This window comes from Phocoena sinus, chromosome 3 (genome assembly GCF_008692025.1).
Source record: "Phocoena sinus isolate mPhoSin1 chromosome 3, mPhoSin1.pri, whole genome shotgun sequence".
NCBI classification, from domain to species: domain Eukaryota; kingdom Metazoa; phylum Chordata; class Mammalia; order Artiodactyla; family Phocoenidae; genus Phocoena; species Phocoena sinus.
This window is the reverse complement of record NC_045765.1, coordinates 163,514,547-163,541,122: the sequence shown is the minus strand read 5'-3', so window position 1 is coordinate 163,541,122 and position 26,576 is coordinate 163,514,547.

Here is a 26,576-nt window from a genome sequence, read left to right as displayed (position 1 = left end):
TCCTTTTGAATAACATGGCATTAATTACACTTTTCCTTGTTTTATTTGTGTTGTGTGTTCATAATGGCAAGCTGAGGCCAGAAACAGCCTCTAGCTTGACAGTGTGGGTCTCAGCCAGGTGACTGACAAGTGGTGAACACCTGGACAGGCTTCTGAGAGTCAGGAGACCCCAGTGGGGAGGGATCTCTTGTCCTATTTCAAGTTGCTGTCAGGCACGCAGCCATCCCTGAACACTGAAAGGCTCTCAGGATTATTAGCTGCCAGGTCCAAATTTGAGTCACATGAAAGGAGAGCTCAATTTAAAGCAGTGTCCGGAAGCTAAACTAAGAACCAGTTTACCAGGAAGCTAAAGTGTTCTCAGTCACATTCCAGCTCTTTCCATAAGACTGGCCACTCAGATTACTGACATCTCTATGGAGCAGTCTCCTGTCAGTATCAGCTGGGAGAATCTCTCATGTTGGGAGTTTCGCTTATTTAATTCATATACCATTATGAATCCCATAATACTGAGAAGAGACCATTTATTTCCAAAAGTTTCAAAACCATGTTTAAAAATGCGGACTTGCCAATATTTCATGTCATTTAGAAGAAATAATTCCTCAATATTAGCCACAATGGAGTTTTCACATCTGAGATCATCTAAAACCTCAGTGCCACCCAGCTGTTTCTGGTCTCTTGGACACCTTACCCATCTTTCTGAACATTAATTTGTTCCAAAATCGTTGTTTGTTCTAATGACATTGTTAAAAGGTTAAAATAAACCAAAATAATTTCAGTCATAAATGCATAAAACAGAACAAAACAAACAATAACTTCAAATTTTGTAAAGCATCCACTATTTGTAAAGCAACTACTAATGCTAGTAGATGTTTGTTACTACAAACAGGTACAATTTGGGGAAAAAAAGTAATACAAGAGATGTATCAGGTTCCTCAACTGCTTTCTATAAAAAGAAATATTTTATTCAAACTTCTAAAATACATACACTGGAAGTCGTTGGCTGTATTATTTTATTGTTGGATGTTAACGTTCATGTGGATATTGTGCATTTATTTCCTACTAAACATAACTGATGTGTAACTGTCTCAGTAAAGACAAGTTATGCCTCACTTATTTCCACAAAGTAGCTAGATTTTCACTAATTAAACTCTCAGCTTAATTGTCAGATATAGTTACAACTATAAAAAGAAGTAAAATCTATAAATATCATATGCAAAAGGAGATTTATATTTTCTCTTCGTAAAGTTAGCTAAGCCATTTTTCTGGGATGTGTTACGTCTGCTTCCAGAGATGTGTCCAGATTAGGAAGCTCCAAAATAAAAACCTTACCTTGTCAGGTTTAATGCGAGAGCCAGGTATTTACTTCATATAGTACATATGTATACTTTATATGTATTTACTTTAAGCAGTATATATTCACTGCTTAAAGTTACCCAAGTACAGTGACCAGTCAGCTTCATAACTAGTGAGGTGACAGGATGACGTTACCCGTGAAAGTTAGGCTGTTAAGATTCTCCACACGATAACATTATGAGTTGAAGCTGTAAAATATCTGTTTGGTTTGGACAAGAAATTTCTCTCCTATTGGGAAGCTGAGATTTCAAAGTCTTTTCCATGACTGCATCACTGGAAATTGACTGAATTCTAGGGTAAAAAACATTTTGAGTTGAGATAATACTAACAGAAAATTTTTCAATTAATTTTTTCAGGATAACCTAGATTTCCAAATCAAGTTAGCTCTTTGTGTGTGATGGGCTGAAAAATTGAAGAAATAATGGGTTAAATTGTTTTTTGTTGATATATGTTGTTTAGTGCTCTACTAAATTAGTACTTTCAGGGACTTCCCTGGTGGAGCAGTGGTTAAGACTCTGTGCTCTCAGTGCAGGGGGCCCAGGTTCGATCCCTGGTCAGGGAACTAGATCCCATATGCATGCCCCCACTAAGAGTTCGCATGCCACAACTAAGACCCAGCATAACCAAATAAATAAATTAGCACTTACAGTAAATTTTTAAAATTAAGTCAAATGTTATGTGTAATGAGAAGATTCTTATAATTCCAAGTATTACAATTTTTTCACTTGCAACAATTTCTTTAAATGGTGCCTTTAGTGTTAATTGTCACTACTTGGTGGCAAGTAGTGTTAATTTGTCAACAGCTTTTCCCTTCTTTTGCTCTAGGGTATTGGTTCCAATGGACAAGAACTGTGCAAAATAATTATTCCCATATTCCCCAAATAATTATTTCTAGATCAGGGCTAGTTTTTTTCCTAAATGTCATCAGATAGAAACTTCTTTATCTTTCTTTTTGTTTTTTACTAGGTAATTCTTTAAAAATTTTTCCACTGACTAGTTAAACATACTCATACGGTGTGGGTGTGTATGTACTAAGAAAATATTAAAAAAAATAAGTTAGTGAATAATTAAGCAATTATACCCAGGTAAGGAAAAATGATAAAAGCCTCAACATTTACTTCTTTAGCTGCTTGCCTATTATAGCACATCCAATTAGTTCTATCTATTCTTTGTCTAATTGTAAGGCATTAGGTTTTAATCCAATAACCAAAGGAGTTGAAAAATGTAATCCTTGATGGCTATCAGCCAGGGATCATCCTCAGCTTCTTGAGGCCACCTGTGTTTCCCCCACCCCCAGTCCCTTACCCATCTGCAAAACAGCAATGTAGTCTACTCCTCATATTTTGAAATTCTCTGCCTTTTCTTTGTTTCTCTGACTTCTTCTTCTACTGCCAGCTGGAGAAAGCTCTACACTTTTTTTTGTTGTTGTTTGTTTTAACTGAAGTATAGTTGACTTACAAAATTATATTAGTTTCAGGTGTATAGCAGTGATTCAATATGTTTATAAATTATATTCCATTTAAAGTTATTAAAAAATAATAACGCCCCACCTTCCCTCTCTCCACTGTACCACTAGTTTTTTCTCTACATCTACATATCTAGGAGTGGAATTACAGTCTTAGAGAATTTGCCAATCTTCGTTTTTACTGTTTTTAAAGTGATCGTACTAATTTTCACTACCATTGCTAAGTATTTGAGAGTTCCCTTTGTTCCTAATAGTACTGACTAACTTTAAAAATTTTGCCTATCAGTGAGTTAAAATATCTTATGTGCTCTTAATTTTCAGTTTCTTGATTATTAATGCAACTATCACTTCACATTTTATTAGCTATTTATGAATCTTCTTCTGTAAAAGGCCTGTTCATGTGTTTCCCCTTTTACCCTGTTTCAGCGTTTGTTGATTACTCATTGGTTTGCAGCAGTCCTATATATATGTTTTTTTTCTGGTAATATCTTCAATATATACTTTCCTCTGGTTTGTGGCTTTTTATTTTCTTTGTGGTGTCTTCTGATGAACAAAAACTCATGAACAAAATAAAATTTATCAATGTTTAAAAAAAAGTATAATCCCGAACTTTATTTGAAAGGTAACAACACAAAATTGTCTAAATTGTAAATCTAAATTACTTTAAAGTGTAAGAGGGCACACTGTACTTTGAGCTTTGTGTTGAAAAGGGAATAAAATTATAAAACGTGCAAATTAATGAATTACATAAAGCAAATGCATGATTTGATTTAGGGTTTCTTTTATACTTTTTTTTCAACTGGTTTGAAAATTTGTCATCCATACCCTAATTTTTACATGCTCTCTCTTTCTTTTAACATTTAGAGCTTTTTACCAGAATTTACTTCCTTCTTTATTAAATATGTCATTAGATATACATATATATTTGTGTTGGAGGTATTCTGACAAACTTTCATTCTTCTAAAAACTGTTATTGTATGTTAAAAAAATACAGTTCTAGATGGACATTAATTTCTCCTCAGAAGTTTGGTGATAATGTTCAATACTTTTTTGAAAATAAGAGTTACCATTTAGAACTCAGACGTTTAATTGTAATTCATTTTTTGACTTGTATTTCCAAACTATCAAGTATTCCCTCTACCCTTTTACTTTTTCGAAGTGTCAACAAAATTTATTTAGGTTGTCTTTTATTTAATTTTTATTCGTTTGTATATTTTTAGGATTTTATTGTAGTTTTAAAATCTGTGAATTCCAAATTATCAGTTCTAGAAATTTCTCAGATATTCTTCTCTCAAGTTTGTCTTCTCCTGACATTCTCAAGAGAAATTCTTTGTCTTCCATTCTTAAACTCAGTCACCTATTTTCCATTTCTTTCATTGTCTGTGCTATTTTCTGGATAATTTTTTCAGTTCTTTTTCTTCCTTAGTAAATTTCTCTTCAGCTTTTTCTCATAGTCATTATCATATCCATTGAATTTTAAAATTTCAGATATTATAAGTTGTCTCTCTCTATTTTTTTTTTTTTTTTTGTGGTACGCGGGCCTCTCACTGCTGCGGCCTCTCCCGTTGCGGAGCACAGGCTCCGGACGTGCAGGCCCAGCAGCCACGGCCCACGGGCCCAGCCGCTCCGTGGCATGCGGGATCCCCCCGGACCGGGGCATGAACCCGCACCCCCTGCATCGGCAGGCGGACCCCCAACCACTGTGCCACCAGGGAAGCCCTCTCTATATTTTTATAAAGATTCTTTTATTCAGATAGTTTTGTTCATGTTTATAACAGCTAGTTCCATATAATAGCTAGTTCCACACATGTATTTTCAGTTTCCTTTTTATTTCTTTAAATGTGTTATAGATGCTTATTTATTTATATTTTGAACTTAATACTCTTAATAAGACTTTCTATTTCTAATAGTTCTCTTTTGCCTTTTTCTGTGGACTCTTGATAGTGTGCTTTATTTCTTCCCGTGTCTTGTGATTTCATTCATTTCGTCTTTAAATTATTTGAGGGATGATTTCAGGCACTTTCCTCCAAAGAGTTTTATTTACTTCTCCAGTATATTACACCTGGATTTCATTAAAAACATTCTTCTTTTTCTGTTTTTTATTTACATTTTAGTTTAATGGTTCATTTGGGACCAAATCCTCATGAAAGTTAGCTTGTGGTCATCAGTATTCAGAAAAGACACCTCCTCCATCCAGTACCTAGGCCAGATCAGACAGAATGTCTTGTGGGTTTTGAGTGTCTGTCGTGTGCCAGTGTGTTTTGAGATGGTGGTGGTGGTGTGTGTGGGAATTGGGAACTTACACTTCATGCATAACTGTGTGCTGGGTTCTGGCATCATAAGGAGACTTTGATCTGGTATCTCTGACTGAGATGTTCTAGAAGTGTCTGATCATTGATGTGCTTAAAAAGAACGGGCTTAGCAAATTCTCTCAGGGCAACAGTCAGCTTTATCTTGTTTCCTTTTTTTTGATTCACACTCCTTCACTATGTATTTATGCTTTACCTTTGATAATTTTGCTTATTTACAGCTCTACCATTCCATAAAAATACTTAAAATTATATATATAATTATATAACATATATACTATATGATATGTACATAATATATAATAGATTATATATAAATACAATAAAAATGCAGGGATGTATATAATGTTATATATAGTGTACACAATATATAATATACAATGTATAATACTTATATAACATATCTTCTACATTATATAAGATAAATAAAATATATTGTATATAAAATATAACATAATATTTAGTATATTACATACAGTTTATGCATTACATAGTGGATGTTTTACATAAATAATATAGCTATTATAAATACTATATTAAATATAATTATTACATTTGTTATATATAAATCGATATATAAATTAAATATAATATTAAACTGCATTTAGGGGTGAGTTTTCTTTTTTTAACCACAGACAATAATGTAATTTGTGCAGATATGAAAAGAAACTCATGAATCACGTAATGTGTGATATAGTAAACCCTAGAGTCGTCTATTATATTGGGTTACAAAATTTTATCTCTTCTTTTTTATTTCAGAGCTTTCTGCACCAACTTTGAGATTCTAAGGAGAAACCAGAGTGACAAAGCTCTTAGCAATGTGGCTAAAATTTCCTTTTATAGTAGTTTTCTTAGAAATGAATAGATATATTTTTCATCCGTGCTTTCAATTTTTTAAAAAATAATTAATTAATTAATGTTTTGCCTACATTGGGCCTTCGTTGCTGCATGTGGGCTTTCTCTAGTTGCAGAGAGTAGGGGCTACTCTTTGTTGCAGTGCATGGGCTTCTCATTGTGGAGCATGGGCTCTAGGGGCATGTGCTTCAGTGGTTGTGGTGTGTGGGCTCAGTAGTTGTGGCTTGCAGGCTTAGTTGCTCTGTGGCATGTGGGATCTTCCCAGACCAGGGCTCAAAGCTGTGTCCCCTGCATTGGCAGGCAAATTCTTAACCACTGTACCACCAGGGAAGTCACCAGTATTTTCAATTTTTAAGTTAAGGAATATTGTCTAGCTATAACTATAAATTTTAAGTGTGTATAATCTTAATAAAAAAGTAGAGTATTATAAATGTAGAAAGAGTAGAATCCACCTAAAACCATTAGCTCAAGGCTTTATTAAAACATTGCAAAATGAGAACAGCTCTAAGATGGGGTTCTGTGGAGGGAATGAGTATAAGAATTTTATAGGATAGATTAAGATAATGTTCAGTTTTTTTTCTGAAAACTGTTTACTGTTTAAATTCTTGTAAAGTATGGAGACTCTTGGGTTGCCAAAGACACAGAACAAGATGCAATGGGTAGCAAGACTGGAGCCAGGGTTTATCAGTCCTGGTTGGACAAGCTGGGTTTGGGCAGATGGGTGGAGAAGAAGAGCTGTAGGCTGTCTTACTATGGGGTCTTACCTGGGAGTCTTACTAGGGTCAATGGAAAATGATTAGTTCTTCTTCCATTCTTCTTTCATAATATTATGAATTCATACGGTATGAATCTTATAATAAGAAAACAAATACTGCTGAATTTTAGACAACAATGAATGTTTAAAACTGGACATGGGTGTGTAAATAGATATTAACATCTTTGACAATTGGGATAAAAATCTATTTTGTCTGTGTAATTTTGAACTTTGTCATGACAAGTAATGAATATCCCACCTTTTTATGGAAAAATGAACTGTTTGCTGTTTGAAAATACTCACTGGGGAGAAGAGAAAAAGATCCAAATTAATAGTATACAATTATTCAAATTATTTAAGGACAAGGGAACACAGAAGAATAAAAATTTGGAGTTGAGTTTTCAAAAAATGATTAATTACTCTTTCAAAAGGTAATATAATATGTTTGAAATTGCATTATTATAAAACAATTTCTAAAAGTATATTTTCAAGTTAAAGCATGAAGTATCTCTGAGGCAAATTTTACCACTAGCTTGTCTGTAATGTCACTTAAGAATTTTGAGTGCCTGTGCAATTAAAGAGGTCTGAAGACCATAATTTAGAAGATCGAAGCTGTAGACATTATATCAAGTATAATTAATAAATTTGGGAGTTTTATTGGATGATTAATCTTTTTGTTTTATTCTATGAGTTAATAAATATTTCTGTCTCCTTTGTTATAAACTTGTATGGAATTAATTTCAGATTGTGCTTATATGTGTATATAATTTATTACATGTGACCAAAATAGGCTAAGAGAATTTTTGAAGAGATGGAGTGCCTCAAATCTGATAAAAACCAGAAACTAAAAAATAAACGCTGCAATCATATGCTCTTGAAATTTAATATTGTTTTATAGTGCCCATAGTCTTTCAAACTATTTAATTCCTTATTTTTCAAAACTTTCACTTACTACTTTAAAATTTATGCTTTCAGCACAGAGAACTATATTCAGTATCTCATGATAAGCCATAATGGAAGAGAATATTATAAAAGGAAGGCATTGATACATATATACATAACTGAATCACTTTGCTGTATAGCAGAAATTAACACAACATTGTAAATCAACTCTACTTCAATAAAAAATAAAGTAAAATTTGTGCTTTCATTTAATCACTTAATATAAAATGATCTGGAAAAATGGTTGTTAAAATATATTTTTTTCATAGACATTTTAGTGCTCAGAATTTTAAAATAAATAAATTTATTCATTTGTCTAAATATATACTTTTGTCCAAATTGTACTTTCTTCAAAGGAAATTAACTTTTGAAAGACAATTAAATTAAAATTACTAATGGTCCTTATTTGTGTGTGAGGGAGGAGTGGTGAGGTAGGTGTGAGTATTTCTCTTTCTCTCTCAATGTGAACCTTAATAAGTCTTGAATATACACCAGGGAAATTAATTTCATATAAAACATCTGCCATTGTATTCATAAAATTTACTCTAGTCGTTCACATAAAATACCATTTTATCTGTAGAAAATGCAAGCTCTGAGTGTGTTTCAAGGCTGTACATGTTGTTTCTAGCAGCACTTTGTAGAGTCACCATGGTCAGTCCCCCCAATTGTTAGCAAGTTCCTTCAGAACTGGAGAGGACCATATGGACATATCCCCTACATGACATTTATGACACTGAAAATACAGTGGCATAACAATCTAAATTTTTGAATATTTAAACAATATACCTATTTGCACTCTAATTGATTTTGAAGATTTTGACATGGGTTTATGGGGCATCATGTAAATTGTGTGTGTGTGTGTGTGTGTGTGTGTGTGTGTGTGTGTGTGTGTGTGTGTTTGAAAATGCCAGTTATAGAAAACATAACTTTGGGGTTGTATATTAATTATAGAAAACATATCTTTGGGGTTGTATATTTGGGTTGTTGTTTAATTCTATTCATTCAAATCATATGTGCATGGTTGTATGGGTCTATTTGATGCTGTGGTTCTTTGAAAATGCTCCGCAGGAAGACCTGGAATGAGATATATCATCTTTAACAACTGTTAAATGGTCATGGCCTTGAAACTGAAAAATTCCAGCCTCCTCTTACACCACAGTTGTCCTCTTTTAATCTGTGCACCGACTGTAAGGTTCTCTCTTCCTGCTTGATTCTGAAGAATAAATTATTTGTGAGATATTTAACCTCTTTTTAAAAATATTAAAATATAGCTTTGTGCTGACACTTGCTACCTTTCTGATCTTGAATATGGATCAATATGATGTGATGTCAGTGACAAAAGTGTTTTTATTTCATTTTTTTAAAAATGAGGATAAAGTATTACTAGAAGACATTCCACAAACTGTGGGTAGCTGGGTTGTTTTTTTTTTTAAATCTTACAAGCAAATCCTGTATTCTAGAGAAGGAAACACTCTTGGTGAAGAGTCAGGGGCCCCCAGCCAGGTGTTAACACCCAGAGGCCATGGCAAGCCAGGTGTGGGTCCAAGACTCAGGCTGTGATGAATATCAAAGGGTGTTAATGGTTATTTGGGTCAGTTTGCTTTGAAAATACCTGTGCATTTTACATCTTAAGCCATGATAATTCAAAATTATTTTTTAGATTACAAAACTGCACATTTGAAAACTATACTTGAAATTGGTATCTTGAAGTACCAACATCTTTCAGGAGGAGACGAATGATAAGGAAAGGCTACGGCAGAAATCGAATCAAGTGAGCAACCTAATTAATCTTAATAAGATAGTAAATTAACTCCTTGAATTCACTAAAGATGGTAACCAGGAATTGTTTCAACCATGGCATGTGGCATCAAGTCTGGAGCATCTTTTGAAATCTGTAGATCTTGTAACATTATTTGTTAATTATCTTATTACCCCCAGATTAGCTGCTACAGAATAGGAAAAGTGAATGAAGCTAAAATGAATTCAATCAATATTAAATACCTGACAACATATGTCCAAGTTTCTTTTCATCATTGAGATGTTCCTGGAAAACATAATAGATATCAAATTCCATTTAAAGATGACATTTATATTAATTTGTATGAGATTAACATGTGAAAAGTCTTTTAAACCAGGTGCAATGTGTTCTGATTGCGAGTTTATATTTATAAAACATTTACAGTTTTTTTAATCCTTCGATAAAAAGTAACCAAACCCTAGGTTAATTTTTTCACTGTATTAATAAACTAATTTACTTGGGAGATGTGTGTGGGTGTGTGTAAACATTTGCTAGCAATAACAGAAATAGAAACAGGAGGTGAATTTAATAGAAGATTAAAATCTATATATTTGTGATTTTGGAAAGAGAGCAATCATCTCTTTAAGAATCAAGAACCGTCATGCAGAAAGATTCAATGAATATGTTAGCCTGCGACAGGTTGATCTGGAAAGAGAGATGATAAAGGATAGGAAAGTAAAAAGACATAAAGAAGAGAGAGAAAAGGAGCAAGGGTGGAAGGACAGGATGGAGAATGGGGTTAAAAGAAACAAGTGAGAGGGGATAAGAAAGTCCTTGCTAAGAGCAAGGATTTAGGCTTGGGTTTCCCAACTTCATACACCATGCATCTCATCTGTAAAATGGGAATATTGATAATTAACTGATATTTCATAATTGTTAGATTTTATTGAGACAATATAGTAAGTGCTATGCAAATATTATTAACAGTATTATGCTCTATATCTTTGCTGTTGGGAAGATTACATGAGTTAACATGTATCAGACACTTAGGTAGGGTCACTACTGCTGTATATCATCTTTGTATAAAGTAGAGGAAGATGCCCATCTCAGGTCCCTTAGTTGGGAAACCAGGTATAAGGCTTGGCTGCAAAGTAGCAGCTGAATTATAGTGACAAGTTACCACTCACATGGCAAATTTCTGATGGGTCCAACCTGTACAATCTCATAGACTGGCCTTGGGCTTTGAGCAGTGCCCAGCATAGAGTAAGTGCCAGCTGTTGGCTGTTTAGGTACTAATAGCCCTATAGGAAGATCACCCCTAGATAACGGGGGAAGTTTCAGCACTTTTCACTTACCAACAAATCAGGATGCTTCCCCCTACTCAAGGAGCAAAGGTTTTGCAGCACCTTCAGCCTTTTTGTCCCGGACCACTCCCCACTCTCCTCCTGAAGTCCTTGAGAGCCAAGGCCTCTTGTTCTTTTGTCCTCTTGTCCATGTCTGTACCAAAATTTACTCTTTTTCCCCTCCCCTCCCATCTCGTCTTCTCTTTTTTTTTCTTCTCTTCCATTACCCTCACTTTCCTTCCTTTCCTTTCCCTTCTGATCTAACTCAGCATCCTAACTGCCAATTAATTACAATTCAAGAACTTGATTGGATGCTGAAAAGCTAATGTGTCTGCAACATTTTCTCCTATAATCTCACCCTACTGATGTTCACATGTAATTTTTTAAATTAAAATTAGAAAAAATATTCAATCATATTATTTTGGAAATTCTTTTGAAAGAGAAGACATTTTTCAATATCTGCTGCCATATACATTTCTGTTTAAGAAGAGTATATTGACCACACTGCCTATATGACCTACTGGCTACAAAATGGTTTCCCAAATGTGCCATTAAAATATTAGGGACATTTTTCTTTAAGAGTTCATAGGATTTCCCTCTTCAAATATCAATACACAGTTTTTAAAAGCTGTCAGCAGAAACAAATTGAAATGTAGATCAGAATACCTCCAATGATATCTATTTTAATAATGTCAAAATTTATTAGAAAAAAAATATTTCCCTTGACAATGTTATTTTATTCCAGCAGCAACAAAAATGCTGTCATATCAGAAAGATGGTAGTACTTTTTTTATACTAAAGAGTGGCTCGAGCACAATTCTTAAAAATTTTCTAGGAGACATTCAAGGTGGCGGAGGAATAAGACATGGAGATCACCTTCCTCCCCACAAATACATCAGAAATACATCTACACGTGGAACAACTCCTACAGAACACATACTAAACGCTGGCAAAAGACCTCAGACCTCCCAAAAGGCAAGAAATTCCCCACGTACCTGGGTAGGGCAAAAGAAAAAAGAATAAACAGAGACAAAAGAATAGGGACAGGACCCGCACCAGTGGGAGGGAGCTGTGAAGGAGGAAAGGTTTCTACACACTAGAAGCCCCTTCACGGGTGGAGACTCTGGGTGGTGGAGGAGGGGAGCTTCAGCGCTGCAGAGGACAGCACAGCAACAGGGGTGGGGAGGACAAAGCAGAGAGATTCCCGCACAGAGGATCAGTGCCGACCAGCACTCACCAGCCCGAGAGGCTTCCCTGCTCACCCGCCGGGGTGGGCAGGGGCTGGGAGCTGAGGCTCAGGCTTCGGTCGGAGTGCAGGGAGAGGACTGGGGTTGGCAGCGTGAACACAGCCTGCAGGGGGTTAGTGCACCACAGCTAGCCAGGAGGGAGTCCGGGAAAAAGTCTGGAACTGCCTAAGAGCCAAGAGACCATTGTTTCAGGTGCACGAAGAGAGAGGATTCAGAGCACCGCCTAAATGAGCTCCAGAGACGGGCGTGAGCCGCGGCTATCATTGCGGACCCCAGAGACAGGCATGAGACGCTAAGGCTGTTGCTGCTGCCACCAAGAAGCCTGTGTACAAGCACAGGTCACAGTCCATACCTCCCCTCCCAGGAGCCTGTGCAGCCCGTCACTGCCAGGGTCCCAGAATCCAGGGACAACTTCACCAGGAGAACCCACGGCATGCCTCAAGCTGGTGCAATGTCACACCAGCCTGTTCTGCCACTGCAGGCTCACCCTGCACTCTGTATCCCTCCCTCCCCCTGACCTGAGTGAGCCAGAGTCCCTGAATCAGCTGCTCTTTAACCCTGTCCTGTCTGGGCAGGAACAGATGCCCTCGGGTGACCTACATGCAGAGGCAAGGCAAATCCAAAGCTGAACCCCAGGAGCTGTGTGAACAAAGAACAGAAAGGGAAATCTCTCCCAGCAACCTCAGGAGCAGGGGATGAAATCTCCACAGTCAACTTGATGTACCCTGCATCTGTGGAATACCTGAATAGAAAACAAATCATGACAAAATTGAGGTGGTGGACTTTTGAAGCAATGATATATATATATTTTTTTCCTTTTCTCTTTTTGTGAGTGTGTATGTATATGCTCCTTTGTGTGATTTTGTCTGTATAGCTTTGCTTTTACCGTTTGCCCTAGTGTTCTGTCTGTTTTGTTTTGTTTTTTTTTAAGTATAGTTTTCAGCACTTGGTATCATTGGTGTATTTGTTTTTTGGTTTGGTTGCTCTCTTCTTTCTTCTTTTTCTCTTATTTATTTTATTACTTTTCAATTTTTTATTTTTAATAACTATTTTTTTATTTTAATAACTTTTATTTTATTTTTCTCTTTCTTTCTTTCTTTTATTCTACCTTTTCTTCAGAGCTGTGTGTCTTATTTTATTTTATTTTTCTCTTTCTTTCTTTTATTCTACCTTTTCTTCAGAGCCGTGTGTCTGACTGGGTCTTGGTGCTCCGGCCAAGTGTCAGGCTTGTGCCTCTGAGGTGGGAGAGCACAGTTCAGGACACTGGTCCACCAGAGCCCTCCCAACTCACATAATATCAAACAGCGGAAGCTCTCCCAGGGATCTCCATCTCAATGTTAAGACCCAGCTCCACTCAACGATCAGCAAGATACAGTGCTGGACACCCTAAGCCAAACAACTAGCAAGACAGGAACACAACCCCATCCATTAAAAGAGAGGCTGCCTAAAATTATAATAAGGTCACAGACATCCAAAAACCCACCACCGGATGTTGACCTGCCCACCAGAAACACAAGATCCAGCCTCATCCACCAAAACACAGGCAATAGTCCCCTCCACCAGGAAGCCTACGCAACCCACTGAACAAACCTTAGCCACCGGAAGCAGACACAAAAACAACAGGAACTACAAACCTTCAGCCTGTGAAAAGGAGACCCCAAACACAGTAAGTTAAGTAACATGAGAAGACAGAGAAACACAGAAGTTGAAGGAGCAAGGTAAAAACCCACCAGTCCAAAGAAATGAAGAGGAAATAGGCAGTCTACCTGAAAAAGAATTCAGAGTAATGATAGTTAAGATGATCCAAAATCTTGGAAATAGAATGGAGAAAATACAAGAAACATTTAATAAGGACCTAGAAGAACTAAAGAACAAATAAACAATGATGAACAACAAAATAAATGAAATTAAAAATTCTTTAGAAGGAATCAATAGCAGAATAACTGAGGCTGAAAAACGGATAAGTGACCTGGAAGATAAAATCGTGGAAATAACTACCACAGAGCAGAATAAAGAAAAAAGGATGAAAAGAATTGAGGACAGTCTCAGAGACCTCTGGGACAATATTAAATGCACCAACATTCGAATTATAGGGGTCCCAGAAGAATAAGAGAAAAAGAAACGGAGTGAGAAAATATTTGAAGAGATTATAGTTGAAAACTTCCCTAATATGAGAAAGGAAAGAGTCAATCAAGTCCAGGAAGTTCAGAGAGTCCCATATATCATAAATCCAAGGAGTAACATGCCAAGACACATATTAATCAAACTATCAAAAATTAAATACAAAGAAAAAATATTAGAAGCAGCAAGGGAAAAATAACATACAAGAGAATCCCCATAAGGTTAACAGCTGATCTTTCAGCAGAAACTCTGCAAACCAGAAGGGAATGGCAGGTCATATTTAAAGTGATGAAAGGGAGAATCCTACAACCAGGATTACTCTACCCAACAAGGATCTCATTCAGATTCGAAGGAGAAATTAAAACTTTACAGACAAACAAAAGCTAAGAGAATTCAGCACCACCAACCCAGCTTTACAACAAATGCTAAAAGAAGTTCTCTAAGCAGGAAAAACAAGGGAAGGAAAAGACCTACAATAACAAACCAAAAACAGTTAAGAAAATGGTAATAGGAACATACATATCGATAACTACCTTAAATGTAAATCCTACAAACAAAAGACATAGACTGGCTGAATGGATACAAAAACAAGACCAATATATATGCTGTCTACAAGAGACCCACTTCAGACCTAGGGACACATACAGACTGAAAGTGAGGGGATGGAAAAAGATATTCCATGCAAATGGAAATCAAAAGAAAGCTGGAGCAGCAATTCTTGTATCAGACAGAAATATAGATCAATGGAACAGGATAGGAAGCCCAGAGATAAACCCACGCACATATGGTCACCTTATTTTTGATAAAGGAGGCAAGAATATACAATGGAGAAAAGATAGCCTCTTCAATAAGTGGTGCTGGGAAAACTGGACAGCTACATGTAAAAGAATGAGCTTAGAACACTCCCTAATACCATACACAAAAATAAACTCAAAATGGATTAAAGACCTAAATATAAGGCCAGACGCTTTAAAACTCTTAGAGGAAAACGTAGGTAGAACACTCTATGACATAAATCACAGCAAGATCCTTTTTGATCCTCTAGGAGTAGAGAAGTGGAAATAAAAACAAAAATAATAATAAATAAATGGGACGTAATGAAACTTAAAAGCTTTTGCACAGCAAAGGAAACCAAAAACAAGGTGAAAAGACAACCCTCAGAATGGGAGAAAATATTTGCAAATGAAGCAACTGACAAAGGATTAATCTCCAAAATTTACAAGCAGCTCATGCAACTCAGTATCAAAAAAAACAAGCAACTCAATCCAAGATTGGGCAGAAGACCTAAATAGACATTTTTCCAAAGAAGATACACAGATTGCTAACAAACACATGAATGAATGCTCAACATCACTAATCATTAGAGAAATGCAAGTCAAAACTACAGTAAGGTATCACCTTAAACCAGTCAGAATGGCCATCATCAAAAAAGCTACAAACAATGAATCCTGGAGAGAGTGTGGAGAAAAGGGAACCCTCTTGCACTGTTGGTGGGAATGTAAACTGATACAGCCACTATGGAGGTATCTTAAAAAAATAAAAATAAAACTACCATATGACCCAGCAATCCCACTATTGAGCATATGCCCTGAGAAATAATTCAAAAAGTGTCATGTATCACAATGTTCATTGCAGCACTATTTACAATAGCCAGGACATGGAAGCAACCTAAGTGTTCATTGACAGGTGAATGGATAAAGAAGATGTGGCACATATATACAATGGAATATTACTCAGCCATAAAAAGAAATGAAATTGAGTTATTTGTAGTGAGGTGTAGTGACAGTCTGTCATACAGAGTGAAGTAAGTTAGAAAGAGAAAAACAAATACTATATGCTAACACATATATATGAAATCTCAAAGAAAATAAAATGGTTCTGATGTACCTAGGGGCAGGACAGGAATAAAGACACAGATGTAGAGAATGGACTTGAGGGCACAGGGAGGGGGGAGGGTAAGCTGGGACAAAGTGAGAGAGTGGCATGGACATATATACACTACCAAATGTAAAATAGATAGCTAGTGGGAAGCAGCTGCATAGCACAGGGAGATCAGATTGGTGCTTTGTGACCACCTAGAGGGGTGAGATATGGAGGGTGGGATGGAGATGCAAGAGGGAGGGGATATGGGGATACATGTATATGTATAGCTGATTCACTTTGTTATAAAGCAGAAACTAACACACCATTGTAAAGCAATTATACTCCAATAAAGACGTTAAAAATTTTTTTCTAGTGTTGCCAAGCTCAGATTTTATATAATTCGCTTGTGTCCTGATTAAGATACATATGAAGGAATAGAGAGCAAAGTAAGACTTTGGAATATATACTCAGTGAGGAATTTATCTGAAAATAAAAACTATTGTTAGAAAGATAAAGAGTCACCTTCTCTGTGAAAATAAACAAACAAAAAATTGCTGCTAACTTGGTTCTTTTGTTATTATGTGCCAAGCATTGCATATAATAAAGTTGTTTTATGAAAACTTTGGAAGCCAAGTACAACTAACTTCTAGAGGTGAGTTCCATTTGCTTCTGTCATGCACCTCTTAGGGACACTAGCATTGTGAGGCTGCCTAACCCCAATTTAAGGGACTGAGATTTGAGTTTGGGAGAGAACTGGTTCATGCTTATTTCTGCGGTGCAGTGTTTCAGGGCCGCCACCTAAAGTGCAGACTGTTTAGGAGGGCTCCAATGTAGATGGGTCTGAATTTCAACTTAGAGCTTTCTCATCCTTCAAGACTGTCACATATGCTGCTCATACACATAGGGTCTCAGCTACCTATTTCAGAATTGAAAATCAATTCTCTTTCGATTTCCATTTGCCAGATGTTGTCCTGGAGATGCTTCATAGCCTTGGTTCCAATGCTGTTTATACTTTACCTCTGGTGCTGAGCAAAGGGTTGTTCTAAAATTTCTAGTTCATTTTACTGTGGAAGGATGGTCCACATTTTTTTGTAGTTAACAATTTTAAGTAATTTTCTGTTTCCTAAGCAGAATACATTTTTCTAGGAATTTTAAAGCTTGTGAATAAGGGTCAGGCAAGTCACAGCTACCCACATCATATTGTCAAAGAAAACTAAACTACTGGTGAAACTTTTATTCATTATACTTGGACAGCAAACATTCTGATAATAATGACAAAAATTAGAGTGATATTAAACTATGAGGAGAAATAGCCAGCAGTCCAGATTGTTTCATGACAAGAAAAACATAGCCATTGGGAGAAAATATTTATTAATTCATACATTTGTTCATTTACTCAGCAGCTTTTTTTGAGTGACTCACCTCTGCTGTGTTAGGTATTGAGATGGGCATTGGGATTCAGCAGATAACAAGGGTAATATGGACCCTTGCTTCTTAGGTGGCTTAAAATCCCAGCATGTAGAGAAATATGTATTTCATTTTCATGAGTAGTAAAGAGGCAGCAGTGATGAAGCTTCAAATTTTAAATTTAAAAAGGCCTTAGAGATCATCTAGTCAAATTTCCTCTTTTAATGAACAGGAAAAAATTAGGGAACGAGCTCCATTCATTTTCCCAAGGTCTCATAGGTTGTTAGTGAATGAACATAGAGCACATTTCTTTCTTCCAACTCTCAAAAGGGTTGTTTTTGTCATATCACTGTGGCTTCTTTAATCAACTGATTACATTGGACCCCTTTTATGAATACATTTTAGACATTGAAAATAGTGATGTGGCCTCTGAATTCATAGATCTAATGACTTGAAATGCCATTTTTGTTCATGTAACTTCAAAAACTAACAATACTTTAAAAAAATTTAGACTAAGTTGGTCCACTATGTTCAGCATAGTGTACCTATACACAAAGTTGAAAACAATTTTATCAGACATGAATGAGCACCTGAATCGTAATATATATTAAATATTACCTTTTAATCTACAACAGTTTTTTCCAAAAGTTATTTTCTGGACCACTCGGTTCTGCTAGCACTTTCCCATTTTTCTCACTGCTTTAGTTATTAAAATAAAATGTTAGTTTTATATTTATTTCCATAATGAATTAGCAATTTATGATATTAAAAGAAAATTAAATAATTACTATAAACAGCATAAAATTAAGATGTAATACATGTGTGTAATATTAGTTGTAAATCTATGACATTTTTCTCAACATTTGTTTACAGAATCACAAAATTCTATTAATACCTTCCGAGCTAAATTCTTATTGTTTTTGCTTTTCTAAAAAATAAACATTAAAGCATTTTTATGATCATTTTACAGTATATAAATGAAACAAAATAGAAGTACCTTATCTATATTATCAAAAGCCATTGTTTATTCTAATAATATTTGCAAAAGTTTAATATGTCAAACAGAATGCTGAGCCAGTTTTCCAATTCTTGTTTGCTGTGAAGAAAGTCCCAGTATTTTTACAGAAATTAACAACTCATAAGTCAGAGAAGAAAAATACATAAAGTCTTACATTGAAGAGAAATGTTAAATTGTTGGAACAGTAATAGCTGTAGCTATTCAGCAGTAGAATTATCTTCCTAGTACATATTTAAGTGAGGAATTCTAATGATGTGTGCATTTTGTTTCGTGGAAACGTTCGCAGTTTGCTAAAACACAGAAAATATAATGGCTCATCCTCATTTCTAACAAGAGAATGTAAAGTTGCAATATTTGGCCTGCATTCATATTCCAAACAGCATAGTTTAAAAGGTAAGTGCCCAAAGTTAACTGGAAGAATTGAAAAAAAAGTCTAAATTTAACTAGCTTTTGTACCAGGGCAATAGCTGCTAAGGACTATTTTAAATAGTGAGAGAGGTAAATGTTCTTTGTACTGCAATCCCTAGCGAAATCTGAAGAAGTGGACTTACAATAATAATTACAATAATAGAATGAAAGCAAGGGCTGTGCTTTCCAGAATAAAATATAAGCAGAGCAAAATGTAATAAATAGAAACTAGGATTTTAGCTCAAAATATAAAATTTATGGGAGCAGAGATAACAAATTATTTATACTTTGGCTTTGTATACATCAATAAATAATCCATTCTTTGGTCATATCCTCATGACCACTTATTTTGGAAAAAAATGGGTCTTTTCTGGTGATTGAATTATTGAAACAATAAAGGAAAATATTACAATGTCATCATGTTTGACAAAAAAATTTGAACAATGCATTATTGAGAATTCTCATTTTCTAAATCTCTCACTAGCCACTTGAAACTTCTCACATCTTCATCTCTTTCTGTTTGTTCTCTTTTGGCAGATCCAGGAAACTCTGAACAATTTTTAGAGAAACATTTTTTCTGTATACACATCAAAGTGGCAACTTTTTAATGATCCGTAAATTAGAGAAAGCCAGATAGTTTCTTTGGCCTTTGTGAAACTATTAAAAGAAAGCAGGGAATATTTTATTTCTTTTCTTAATTGCCTTCCCAAGTTCCCAAGGTAAGCAAAAGAAATTATATACCAAAAAAAAAAAAAAAATGAGAGAGAGAATTGTCAAAAGCTTTTTGCTGTGGTAGAGATGTTTTTCACTTTCTAAAATGTATTTATAAAAGTATTATACCACATATGGCTTCACGTAACAAGGAATAGAGCAATGAAAAAAAATTTTAAATACATTAATTTAAGTGAAAGATAGTATGGTAGAGTAGGAAAAGCATGAGATTTTTCTTGAAGGATTGATTTTTAGCTTTTGAGGTGTTTGGTTTTCTTCTTTTCAAAGGAAGCATTGTAAAGTCAGTTAAGCTAGTTTATGTAAAGCTTCTGCTAGTTTCCTTTGTGGATTTTTTGACAAAGTCACACCATTTTGACTGATTTACTTCCTTAACTATCTACTAATTTCTTGCCACTAAAAAGAATGTGTGGGTATGTGTTTTAAGCAGAGCTAAGAATAATCGAGATAAGATAACATATTTTCCATTTCAGGAAAAGGGATGATGTATTTTCTATTAAAATTTTATCCTAGGCCTTGAATTTTTTCTAGCTGTGAAGAGGTAGAAGGATGCAGAATAAAGAGAATTGGTGGAGTTTTGAGCTTAAAATTTGGATGTAGCACTTACTATGTAGATGATCCAGGACAATTAGATTCTCTAAAACTTACCTCTATGAGAATTATGGAGTCCAGTCCCTGGTGCATAGATACATGCTTCCAATTGAGGGTAGCAACAATTACTGACAAAATAGATTGCTAATAAGTATATTATTAATATTTTTTGACCTTTGGTGCTACATAACAAACCACAAAACCTAAGGGATCAAAACAACCATGAGCCTAGGGTTCTGCTGACCTGGGTCAGCCTTGTTGGTCTTGCTCATTGTCTATAACCATATGGTAAGTTACTTGGGGACCAACCAGTTAGAAGGGTGTCATCTGGGAAAACTTAATTTTTGCCCAACAGGATTTTTTATCAGCAAGCTAGTCCAGTCTTGCTATCATGGTGGAGGGTAGAATTCTAAGCAACTGAAGTGATGTGCAAAGGACCTTGTGGTCCTAGGCAATGGATCATCACAAAGTTACTTTCATCTCCTTCTCTTGGCCAAAAGAAGACAAAGGCCAGCCAGAGCTTAAACGGCAGGGCAAATGGATCACTTATTGTTGTGAGAATAGGCAAAATCATAATGAAATGACAAAAAGGTGCCAGGAAACTTTTCACTTGGGTCCTTAATACATTTAGTCTTCTACTGTTTGAATGCTAAATTAAGTTAAAATCTACCAGTGTTTTATCTGAAGGCAGACACTTTTCAATAAAGATACTGGGAATGAACTAGATTCCATATCAAAAATATTCCATATCACAAGGAATTATTAAAAAATAGATGAAAAAGAAAATAAAATAATGGAAATGAAGTTCTTTGTGGGACAAAATACATTTTCGTAGATACTTTTTTTTTTTTCTGCGGTACGTGGGCCTCTCACTGTTGTGGCCTCTCCCCTTGAGGAGCACAGGCTCCGGACGCGCAGGCTCAGTGGCCATGGCTCACGGGCCCAGCCGCTCCGCGACATGTGGGATCTTCCCGGACTGGGGCACGAACCCGTGTTCCCTGCACCCTGCATCGGCAGGTGGACTCTCAACCACTGCGCCACCAGGGAAGCCCAGTAGATACTTTTAAATATTTAAATCATAATTTGATAAACATTTTAGGTAGTATCAATGGCGTCAAGAGAAAAGCAAATTGAAATTAAAACTACTCAGTAGTTTTTTTCAATAATTTGTTCTTCTAGCTCAAGACTAAATATGCAGGGGTGGCTATGATTTAGCTTTCTTAAAATTATGTATCACCCAGTTTTTCTTGTTCTACCATAGTTATTGGGTTCTATTTTTTCTAATATGTATCAGCTTAACATTTAAGAAACAGAGATCATTATAAATATTTCTCAACTATAAGACCAGTACACTATTTTTGAACAGAATAAAGAAATGTTTTATGTAGAGGCACCAAATAGGACTGACTGAAGATGGCTGGTTGAGAAGTCTATTAGTAGTTGTTAGACTACTCTTACTGTAGGTCTGCACCCAAAGTTCTGGTGATTGGTCTGCTGTCATTGTTGGTCAACAGGGGGTAGAGTCAGGAATAAGAGATGGGCATGGTGTGGCAGAGAGAAAGAACAAGGTGGAACCTGCTGGCAACACAGGGATCTGCCCCCAAACAACCACACAGCAATGGCATTTGGAAAAGGTCCATGACTGTTTCACATCCTCATTCTAAACCTCATACAATCTTCTTTTAACCAACTCCAACCTGGAATCTTACAGATGATGGGATTCTGTGAAACATACTTCCAAATCAACTAAGTCCATTTGTCAATGTTACCTCTGTTCCTAATTCCCTTAATTGTTTTTCCTTTTTACATTTTAAAAATAAATAAGTAAATAAATAAAACATTAAAATTGATTTGTTTTGGCATACAGTTCTGTGAATTTTACCACAAGTATAGATTTGTGTAACTACCACCAAATAGGAAAGAGGATATTTATATCACTCCAGAAAACTTCTTCACAGATACATAATCCCCTAGCTACATACTTGCCCAAACATGAACCTTTGACAAAAACTAGAACCACACTGAGACTGGATTCTTTCACTCAGCATAATGCCTTTGAGATCCATCCAACTTATATGAGACTATCAATATTTGCTTCATTTTATTGCTGATTCATATTCCATTGTGTATCCATGTACTAGTCGAAGCATATTTTGGTTGTTTCAAATATGGGCTATTATGAATAGACCCACTGTATACATTTGTGTATAGGTTTTTGTTTGAATATAACTTCTTTTCTAGGGTAAATACCTAGAAGTAGATCATTGTACCATATGATAGGTGTATACAGAACACTGGAAGAAATTGCTAGTGTTTTTCTAAAGGGTTGTACCATTTTGCATTCCCAGCAGCATTGTGTGAGGGCTTCAGCTGTCCTGCAGTTTCACCAGCTTTGGATTACTGGAATTTTTATTTTAGCTACTCTAATAAGTATACAGTGACATCCCATTAAAGTTGTAATTTGCAGTTCCCTAATGATGTTGCTGTTCTTTTCATGTGCCTATTTATTATCTGTATATCCTACTAAAGTTATTCCTCAACTCTTTTGTCCATCTTTGGATTGTATTGTTTCCTTTTACTTGAATTTTGAGCATTGTTTATACATTCTGCATATAAGTCCTTTGTAGGTAAATGCTTTGCAAACATTTATCCAAGTCCAAGATTTATTTGTCTTTACATTCTATTAACAGTGTCTTTTGAAATGAAATTTAAAATTTCAATGAAATCCAATAGATCTTTTTTTATATTTTTTATTTTTATGGATTGTGCTCTTAGTGTTAGGTCTAAAAACTTTTTGTCTAAGCACAGGTCAGGAAGATTATCGCCTCTATTTTATTTTCCTCTAAAATTTTTATAATTTTAGATTTTACATTTGGATCTATGACCTAATTTTTATATATTTATATAAACATATATATATATATATCAATATATTTGACAACACATTTCCTCAGCTTTTGTTTATCTGAGAAAATTCTTATTTCTTTTCCTGAAGAATATTTTCTATAGATATAAAATCTGGTTCTCAGATTTTTTCAACACTTGGAAGATTTCAGGGCAGTATCTTCTTTCTTGTATGGTTTCTAATGAGAAGTCTGTTGTAATTCTTGTTCTTATTTATCTGTTAAGGGTCCTCTTCCCTCCCATCTCTGGCTGCCTTCAAGGTTTTCTGCATGTAAATTTGTCTTCAGTACTTTGACTATAGTATACCTGGAGGTAGTTTTTTGTTTATTTGTTTTGTTTTAGTATTTATTCTGTTTTGTATGATCTGTGCTGTTTGGATCTGTGGTTTGTTGTCTGTAAAAATTTTTGCAAAGATTTTGGTAATTTTTTTATTTAAATAGTTTTCCTTCTAGAATCTCTCTTTCTTCTCCTTTTGGCATTGCAAAGATGTTAATGTTCCATTTTATTTTATCCTACATTTCTTGGCTGTTTTATTTTGTGTTTTTGACTTTTTTTTCTCTTTACATTTCAATGTGAGTAACTTTGACCAATCTTCAAGTTCACTGCATCAAACCTCTGCATGAGCTTGTTGAAAGTATTATAAATTTTTGCCACTCTGTTTTAATTTCTACCATTTCCTTTTGGTTATTTTCTATGGCTTCTGTCTTCTAATGATAATACTCATATAGTCCTGCAAGTTGTCTGCCTTTAACTATTTTAAATTCCCTGTCGGATAGATAGTTTTTAGTGCTCATGTCATATCTGAATATGGCTCTGATCATTATTTTGTCTTCTTATACTGTACATTTCTTGCCTTTTAGCATGTTTGCAATTTTTCTTTTTTGAAAACTGAGTATATTGCTCAGAGGTGTATATACCTTAGTAGATAGGACTTTACTGTGGGAGTTTTTGTTAATCTACCTAGTGCTTGAGCTGAGTTTGTTGTTGGTATGGAAACCACAGTTTTCAAACTTCTCTAGTTAATCTTGTTTCCAGATGCTCTTCCAGTTTTGGGGCTTCCCTTTTCTCCATGAAAGTCTACCTTTTGTAGGTCTCCTAGCTATAATCTACTGTTATTGGTGGACGTTTATAAACATGGTTATAGGATGTAGGAAGGGCACTCTTTAATCTCCTGCTTAAGTCTTAGTCTTCAGAATACACAGTGGAGCTGTATCATGAGGGTCTGACCCTCACAAGTGCTCCTGCTTGCCTTCAGGGCTAAGACTTTCCACTGGCGTCCTAATCCCATTCTGGGTTGCAGCAGCAATAACTATTCCTCCAGTATTCCCAGTGCCTGTCCTTTAGGTCCTCTTTTCTGTAGATTATGGCTTCTTTGCATCCTTCAGTAAGACTGGAGGCTGGGGCTGTACTGAGTTCACGTCCCCTAATTGCAATGTAGTTTCACCATTATATTTGTTGATTTTCTTTCCCTTGCAGGTTGGACCTTTTGTTTCATAAGGGAAAGGTTTCTATGTATTTATTCATCCTCTACATGGCCTATGGGCACTTCCTGTACCATGGACAGTGGGCACTTTCTGCAGGGCCAAGTTTTGAGAGGTTTCTGGTGTTCCTGTAGGAAAGATCTGCAAAAATGTCCCTATGTCCCAATTGCTTCTCATTCTCTTGCTGGCCCATATTCAGCCTCCAGCAATTTGTCAGAATTTCCAATTTAATCCTCTTATTGGCTTATGTGGAGTCCTGTGGCTTCTGCCCAGGAAATAAATTCTTGGATCCTGTATCTCTCTGCAGGTGCCTGAATGATGGTGATTGGTCCCAAGACCTCAGGGTTTATGAAAAGTCATTAATTTTTGGTTTGTTCATGTTTTTACTATTGTTTTAGTGGAATGATGGCTTTCTGTCTCTTTACTTATTTAAACTGTAACTGGAAGTTTGAAAGATTTTTATTTTTTAATTTATAATCTCACTTGCTAGGTAAGTTCTTTGATATGTTATTTACTATAATTCATAAAACAGACAAGATCTAGGCCTTCATGCAGCATAAGGAAAAGAAAAAAATAGATTGAAGAAATTAATAGATCCTTGCTTACAAACATATAACATGGTACACATATTAAAGATACATCAGTTCCTTTTGTGCATTTCAAATGTTGGAATATTTTGGAGTCCTGTAAATTTTTGAATAACAGAAAATAGATGTGAATTTTTGTAGCACTGATCTCTTAAATACAAAGTTCTAAAGAAAAAGTATAGCTGAGATAAGAATCCTTCAGGAAAATATTAGATTGTTGATACCAACATAGGCAGACAATTTTTTAGCAGCAGTCAGCATTTTTGTAACACCCTATCATCAAAGAAAATAATTGCATTCTAATTTTCCTTTAAAATTCACTAAATAAGGGACTTCCCTGGTGGTGCAGTCATTGAGACGGGGATGCAGGGGACACAGGTTCGTACCCCAATGCAGGGGACATGGGTTCGTACCCCGGTCCGGGAAGATCCCACATGCCGCGGAGCGGCTGGACCCGTGAGCCATGGCCACTGAGCCTGCACATCCGGAGCCTGTTGCTCTGCAACGGGAGAGACCACAGCAGTGAGAGGCCCGCGTACCGCAAAAAAAAAAAAAAAAAATTCACTAAACAACATTTTCTTTACAAGTTTGGGCAACTTTTCAAAACCCATTGACGACTCAGAGACTAGCAGCTCACTAATTTTCACTGTTTTATTTTGGTATATTTTGGTTATCATTTAATTCTTAATAATTCCAGAAACTACTATCTTTTCTTTACATAGATTAAAATTTACCAAGGGAAAGGATTTCCTAAATGGTTTTGTTTTTTCCCCACAATATCTTTTACAGAGATTTATAAGTTCAAATGGTGAGTTCTTAGCAATCTGAGTCACATTATGTGCCATAGATTTCTGCCGCCATAACTTTATTAACATAATTTAGTACTGTCAATAATCTACTCCTGCCAGAGGACAGGAATTGCTTTACTAAAAGAACACATCACATGCACTCACAAATGAATCTTATTGAAGAATAAAACATACTTTTCCATGCGGAAAAAAAAATACTTAATTTCCTTAACGTCAAGTAGAATAAAACACTGCTGAAAAACTAACTCTACTGTAAAATGCATGATAATTCTTTGCCTTGGGTGATATTATGGGCTGAATTGTGCTCCCCCATCTCATTCATATGTTGAAGTATTAATCCCTAGTACCTCATAATATGACTGTATTTGGAGTTCTGGCCTTTAAAATGGTAATTAAAGTTACATAAGATCATTAGGGTGGGTCCCAATCCAATGTGATTTGCCTTCTTATAAAAAGAGATTGGAGGGGCTTCCCTGGTGGCACGGTGGTTGAGAGTCCACCTGCCGATGCAGGGGACATGCGTTCGTGCCCCGGTCTGGGAAGATCCCACATGCCGTGGAGCAGCTGGGCCTGTGAGCCATGGCCCCTGAGCCTGCGCGTCCGGAGCCTGTGCTCCGCAATGGGAGAGGCCACAACAGTGAGAGGCCCACGT